We start from the raw sequence: 7073 nt of genomic DNA, 5'->3' as shown, positions 1-7073 counted from the left end.
GTGTGTGTGTGTGTGTGTGTGTGAATCTCTAATGTGTGTGCATGTGGCCGACAAATCTGGCCTAATTATTACTGGATACGAGCTTTGTAAGCGTCCTCCCCCCCTCCCCTTCAACAGTCAGTTTTAACGTACCCTATTTGATGATATGTCTGAAACAGTTGCAACAAAAAGCACAGTGCATTTTGCTCAGTAGTCTTTGAAAATTAGTAGACAGGTCGAGGCGCTATTCATGTATTATCTGGAACACAGTTGACTGCAACATTCCAGGATCAAGATCAGGACTGATATGTTGCAGTGGCCAGTGTGGTCACGTCATTGTCTTTGTTTGGGAGAGCGCGTTGGGTTACGCTCTGATCATCAGATAAGGTGTAGCGTATATGGATTTGTTCGAACGCAGTGACGCCTCCTTGAGTCAGTTACTGATACTGTAAGAGCGCATGTGATAACTGAGAAATTGTAGGAAGAGGTGGACAGTGTAAGGTCTTCAAAGAAGAAACCCCTTCACTCAAGTGTTTCGGCCTTTAACTCCTGACACTCTGAGGGAGCTGGGCCGCACCCAAGTCATGACTTCTGGATGTCTCTGTGCTACCGCTTCTTTTTTTCCACCTTGTCCTCAAGCTGGTTCGAACGCGTGCCTCCAGGGTGGTCGCCACTTCAGGATTCAGTCACCTGTTCTGGCAAACGCTTTAACCACTGAGCCGTCGTACGCATTGTTTGAGAAGGGAAAATTTAATCCTTATGAAGTTTACTTTCGTTCATGCTCGACCAGATCCAGCTGGAAACTCTTTTCTGCTGCTTGCTTTGAGAGCCCGTGTCTTTTCTGTGCTAGAAATCGACAGCTGTTTCATCACGCTGTAGGCAAATGCGCTCACAAACCCTCTTGTACCAGTCTCTTTAGCTTGGAAGCCAGATTATCTCAGTCTGCTAGCATACATCTGGGTCTTGTAGATGTGGGCTTCCTCCATTCTGGTTTTGTATGGCACAGTGAGCTCTATCAGAATCGCTTGTTTCGTTGCCTTGGAGTGGAGTACTATGTCAGGTCTCATGCCGCTCTTGCTGATGATTTCCGGATGTTTCTTCCCCTCTGGTAGGTCAACTGTGCATTCCCAATCTTCGGCACCATCAAGCAGCCCACGTTTCCATGCTTTGGATGTTACAGCTGTTCCTGGCCAGACTTTATTGCCTTCTGCAGAGATGAACTCTACTGGAACTTCTGGTGGTGTGAGTGCTCCTTGGACAGTGGTCACCACGTGTGCAATTTCTTTTAGCACTTGGTTGTGTCTCCATGTGTACCGTCCTTGGCTCAACGCCGCTTTGCCTGAGCTGAGGACATGTTCCACTGTTTGTTTGCCATGGCAGAGTGGGCACGCAGGGTCATCTACTTTCCCCCAGTTTCACCAAGTTTGTATTCGAGGGAAGGAGGTCGTACACAGATCTTAGGATGACCGGAAGTTGATCCTCAGAGGGGCCATGTTCCACATGTCGCTCCAGTTGAGGCTCCTTTGGAGTGCATTTTCCCATGTTGTCCACTGCCCCTGCTGGCCTTGCTGGACTGTCTTCTGGACTCTTTTATCATCCTCTTCCTTCTTAATCTCCTGTATGATCATGTCTCTTTTTGCTTTCCCCCTTGCCTTGGACCACTATTCCATCTTTGTCGATCCCAGGCCCTGTATGTTGGTTTGGATGTGTCCTGTTATTTCCTTCGTCTTTAGACTTTCTTTCGCTGCACTGACTGCCTTCCTGACTTTCCATTTTCTGCCAGTCTTCAATTAGGGTTAGTTGGATCTCATAATACTGTCTCCTGAGTCTTCGAGCATGCTGAGAAGTCCAGTCTTGCCTTACCGATCTTGTATTCATCGACAAGGGATTTCAGAGGCAGCCTCAGCTTTGCTTGACGACAGTAGAGGGCCACGCCAGTGAGACCAGGTGGAACACCAAGCCATTTGCGTGTGTACTTGTTGATCTTTGCCTGAATCGACTCGACTGTGCTACAGCTGATATCATATATCAGGAGAGGCCACAGGAGCTTTGGTATCAGCATGGACTGTAGGCACCACACTTCGTATTTGGTCTGTGATATGCTGGCCTTCTTCTGCTGTCTGCTTGGTTTCCTTTCCTCTTTTTGTATCTTTCAAGGACTCATCAGTCATACCATCTTCCAAGGTTCTTGACTGGTTCATCTGACACCGTTGGAATAGCTTAGTAGGCTACGGTGAATGTGACCGTTTCAGCTACTTTCCTTTACGCAGTGAGAGGCTCCGTGACTGATTTCTTTAGTTTGAAGTTCATCCTGGCTGAGGCAGCTAGCTCGTCCAACCGCTTCAATATTTATTCGGTGTCATCCGCTTTTGTTGAAAGGACTCTTGTGTCATGCATAAAGGCTTTCAAAGGAGGTATCTGGTAACCGTTGCCGTGGTCGGTTCTATCCGTGGCCCTCATTTCACACCAGGCCTTCAAGATGACTTCCATTGCCAGCACTGACGAACAGGATTGGAGAAATTGCACAGCCCATGTCTATGCCCACTTCCAGATTGATCCAATCTGTCGTGTATTGCAGCGGCCAGTCTGGTCATCGTCTTAGTTTGGGACAGCGCATGTTCTTAAGAAAAGGAGATAGAGAGAGAAAGCTCAGCAGCAGGGAACTTTGCCGGATGGTCGCGGCCTCAGTTCAGTTACTGACTTCTTCTTCTAGCTGATTCCATTCTGTTGTTGTTTTCACAAATAAAGGGTCCTTTAATTGTTCTGTTTTCCTGCACGGTATTTCAAAAACCTTGCTGTTTTGGACTGCTCTTTTGCCTACAATGTTGTCTGTGCCAGCGATCTTTATAGGTAGTTGGACTTGCAACAACAGTCTTGCCAGTTTATTACTGTGTATAAATTATCTATATATGTACAATCCAACGAGAAGAGCAACAAAATGGCTTGAATTATTCATTGTGTGCTTGAACGTCTGCTAACATAAAAGCGCTTCCTAAAAGTTTCCCCACCCCCCGCCCCTTTTCATTTCAGACAGTCGACATATTAGATATCGAAAGTAGCCGATTTTCAAGACTTCCGGTGTAGAATGAAAACGAGGACGTTGTCTCGATTTGGCCTTCCTCGAGGTCAATAGTGTTTACATGGCGGAACTCCTTTAATGGGGAAGGTGGGTGTTGATTTTCTTGTCACCTGTCCCTTTCTTGCTCTCTCTTACATTTATCCATCAGTCTGTACTCGACCACTCTTCACCAGTGCAAAGCGGGGTGAGCGAATTGTTATGTTTGTATGTTGATGTATCGATGCATGGCTGAGGAGAAGGAAGAGCGTGCGTTCGGTCATGTCACTTCGCAGTTGTAAGACCCACAAAAAGTACTGTTTTCGGCATTGCCGCATTCTGTAAAAGACGTGTCCTTAAGTTTTAGGTAACCTATATTCTGCCCTTAAAGGAGATTGAGAGAAAGAGCGTGTGACAGCCTGTTTAATTGTTTCTCTATGGCAAAGCGAGCAGAGCTTTTATGGTGAAAACTTCCGCGTGCGTTTCTCACTGGAAATACACGTACACAAACTCACATACGCGCGTGCTCATGCATTCACGTGTGCAATGTGTGTGTGTGTGTGTGTGTGTGTGTGTGTGTGTGTGTGTGTGCGTGCGTGCGTGTGTGCGTGCGTGCGTGCGTGCATGCGTGCGTGTGTGCGTGTGTGTGTGTGTGTGTGTGTGTGTGTGTGTGTGTGCGCGCGCGCGCGCGTGTGCGTGCGTGCGTGCGTGCATGTGTGTGTGTGTGTGTGTGTGTGTGTGCTATGTACATGCATACAAACACGGATACCATTTTCATAGTAGTTGCCTTGAACTAAGAGTGGAACGCATGAGTTGAATTCGATTATCCCTGATCTGTGATTTGTTAATGATTTCACTTCTAGTATGGTGATCATGTGTAAATCTACAAACAGGTTCACTTTAGTTAATGACACACACACACTCACACTCATTCGATCACGCACACACACACACACACACACACTCAAAGATATTTAAAAAGAAAAGAAAACGAGATATATACAACTGGGGTTTTGTGAAGATACACGTATCTTAGCAATATTCATTTAAATAATGAGATAAGATAACCACAAAAATGCAGGCAGAATCCTGTATATTCAGGGTATGATACTGGTAGAGTTTATGCTAAGTATTTCTAACTTGTTGAATGATTATGAGTTTTTTTTCTGTAATAAATTCATGAAAGCAAAGACTGGTGAACAGCCTTTGCTGTTGTCACTGTTTCAGACGACTAAAAGTCATTTTATGATACTGCCTACTTTATTGGGGAAAAATTTGTTAAAAAGTAAACAATGGGGAAGAAGTTATAAGATGGGGACATGGAGTTAAATCAAACATAATGTAAAATTTTTGTCAATATTTTAAATATTTCCTTTCATAGTTTTTTTCATGTAGTATTTTCTGTTATTTTCTGATTATTTCTTTTATTGTATTATGTAACATTGTGTTTTCTGTTTTCTTACCATTGGAGTCGAGACTTTTAGGCAGTAAAACTAAAAACTTCCAAAATCGTTATACTGTGACAGATTTTCTCAAGCATTGCTTTAGTAATATAGTCACTAACTTCTTTAATTTTCTGCCATCTGAATTTAAAACAGCTCCATCGAATAACACTTTCATTAATCTCAAGGAAACATCCCTACTGTTTAATGAATTTTAGCAAAATACTTCTTGACTTTGATATTTAATTTGCAGTCTGTGATAATTAATTTGCAGTCTGATAGAATGAGCACATTAATTTACAAGCCCAGTAAACTTTACCAGTTTGATAGGTAACTGTTTATTGGCCACAACAGCACAAGGCTTTGGCATGAGATGGTACTACTATTACTACTACAGTTGTTGATTTTTTACATTATACACCACACCATATTTTTCTTTTGGTATTACCTTTTCCAAATATTGTAAAGCGCCCTGATTGTTGGAAGGCACTATATAAATTTCCATTATCAATATTACTACTGCTACCACTTCTACTACTATCACTGCTACAACTAGTACTGTACTATGGCTGAGATTTCAACATTAACAGTTGAACTAAATAAAAAGACAGTGATGAAATGCTTCTTTTGGGACAGTGAGACAGTTTAACATGGGTGTGGCTGTGTATTGGGGACTTGGAATGAGCGGTCTGTGGCTAATGTCACTGAACAGGCATGGATGGGGGAGGAAAAAAAAAAGGGGGGAGAAAGAAGTAAAGAAAGAAAGGGATGACAGTGCTGACATTTTTCTCATGTCATGATCAAGACGGCTTGAAATGATGGATTGTTGTGCATGCTTTTGCCATTTCCAATGGCATTTATGATACAGATTATGAACAATCCTTTTAAAGTGTGAGTCACCACTGCCTTTGATGTGATATGTTTGTGTGGATTTTTACATAAATTCTATACCTTACACCAGTCTCGTGGCAGTAAATTTTCCAAATTTAGTGTTATTCTCACAACATTAATTACTGTACAGTTACATTGAATGCTTCAACTTTTTTCTTTAAAACAATGTTATTATTTTATTGAAAAATTATCAGAATGTAACAATGAAATCATTTGTGTTCAGTCATGCAACACACACACACACACACACACACACACACACACACACACACACACACACACACACACACACACACACACACACACTCACACACACACACACACCATCTGAGACCATCAACATCATCATCATCTTTGTCATCATTATTAGCTACAACAACTTGCCCTGGGACCAGTGTATATATATTTCTCCAACAAAACAAGTTACAGATGATTGTTGACTTTGGGAAAGAACACCCAAGGTTTGTGGATGGTACCCTGGAAATCATGAACACAGCGCCAGGTTCAAGAATGAGCAGAGTTTGCTGGTCTTGGCACAGCAGGATGCTTTGATTATAAAACTGGAGAGGGAGAGAAAGAGAAACTCTTTTGGTGCCAAAAAAGGTTAGGAAAAAAAAAACAAAAACAAAAAAAAAACAGAAAAAAAAGACAGAAAAGAAGTAGAGGTAAAGCAGCCACAGACTACTGTATCTGTATGTTTCACAACATCTCAGGATCAGCAGTCTGTGTACCAGCCCCTCCATGATATGGCAAGGGGATTGATTTTTCAGCTGTTGGCAATCTTGTGGCTGCTGCCGAAAATGGATTCCTACAGTTGCACTCCTTTACCTTGGAACTTTCAGTTAGAGTGGTGGGGTGGGGGAAAGGAAGTGGAGGGGTTGCACAAAAAAAAGAAAAGAAAAAAATCCTTAGTTTGTTTTGATGTTGGGACTGTTGTGGGCTAAATCCCATGAAAGAGAAAGAAAGAGAGTTGATGGAGTAGGTGTGTGTGTGTGTGTGTGTGTGTGTGTGTGTATGTGTGTGTACAGGCATGTGCAGGCAGACCTTTTCACTTTCATTTGAGGTGGAAAGCAGGGAGGGTGGGAGGGAGTGGGAAGTGTTTTTCCACGTTGTGGAGCTGATTGATTGTTTCTGTCTGTAGCTCTGGCCATGCGGCCACCATCTTGTCTTTTGATCTGACAGGAGTGATAACCATCAGAGCATCAGACTTTCAATCTAGGTGCCCTGGGTTCAGTCCAGGGATTGGGGGCCAGGTTGATCAAGGATGAAGATTCTGACCAGCTTGTCCTTTAATTCCCTTCCGTATACTAATTCTGAAGATGAAATGATAAGAATCGAAAGATTACCTACTCCATCTGAGCGAGTGGTGTGTTATGTAAACCTTAACATAGCCAGAAGACATTAGGACCTGAATGATATTATTAAGTATCTAAGAGGTCTTCATTTTCGATAAGGAATTGGACGAAACAGTAAACAGATTGTTCTGGTTTACTTAGTAAGTTAGTTTAACTTCAAATCTTATATCTATGTCTGTCTGTGTATGCATAAGAATATGTATATATGTATATATAACTTATAAGCACTGATGATGAAAGAAAAAAAAAAGAAAAAGAGAGAAAAAAAAAAGAGAGGAAAAAGCAACCAAAAAAAAAAAAAAAAAAAAAAAAAGAAGAAGAAAGGAAACAAAAGTCTTCCATGGATGCTGA

At 42.3% G+C, this 7073-nt stretch overlaps 1 protein-coding gene across 1 annotated transcript in view; it reads left to right on the top strand.

The window, feature by feature from the left end:
• Window positions 1-3091: 3091 nt before the first annotated feature.
• LOC143292231 (uncharacterized) overlaps window positions 3092-7073 on the top strand; it is an 86883-nt gene continuing 82901 nt past the window's right edge. Inside the window, 1 exon segment of the mRNA XM_076602419.1 lies at window positions 3092-3145. The gene's annotated coding sequence lies outside the window, so the exon portion shown is untranslated.

Source organism: Babylonia areolata, chromosome 18, assembly GCF_041734735.1.
Source record: "Babylonia areolata isolate BAREFJ2019XMU chromosome 18, ASM4173473v1, whole genome shotgun sequence".
NCBI classification, from domain to species: Eukaryota; Metazoa; Mollusca; class Gastropoda; order Neogastropoda; family Buccinidae; genus Babylonia; species Babylonia areolata.
This window is presented reverse-complemented; position numbering and strand designations above follow the sequence as displayed.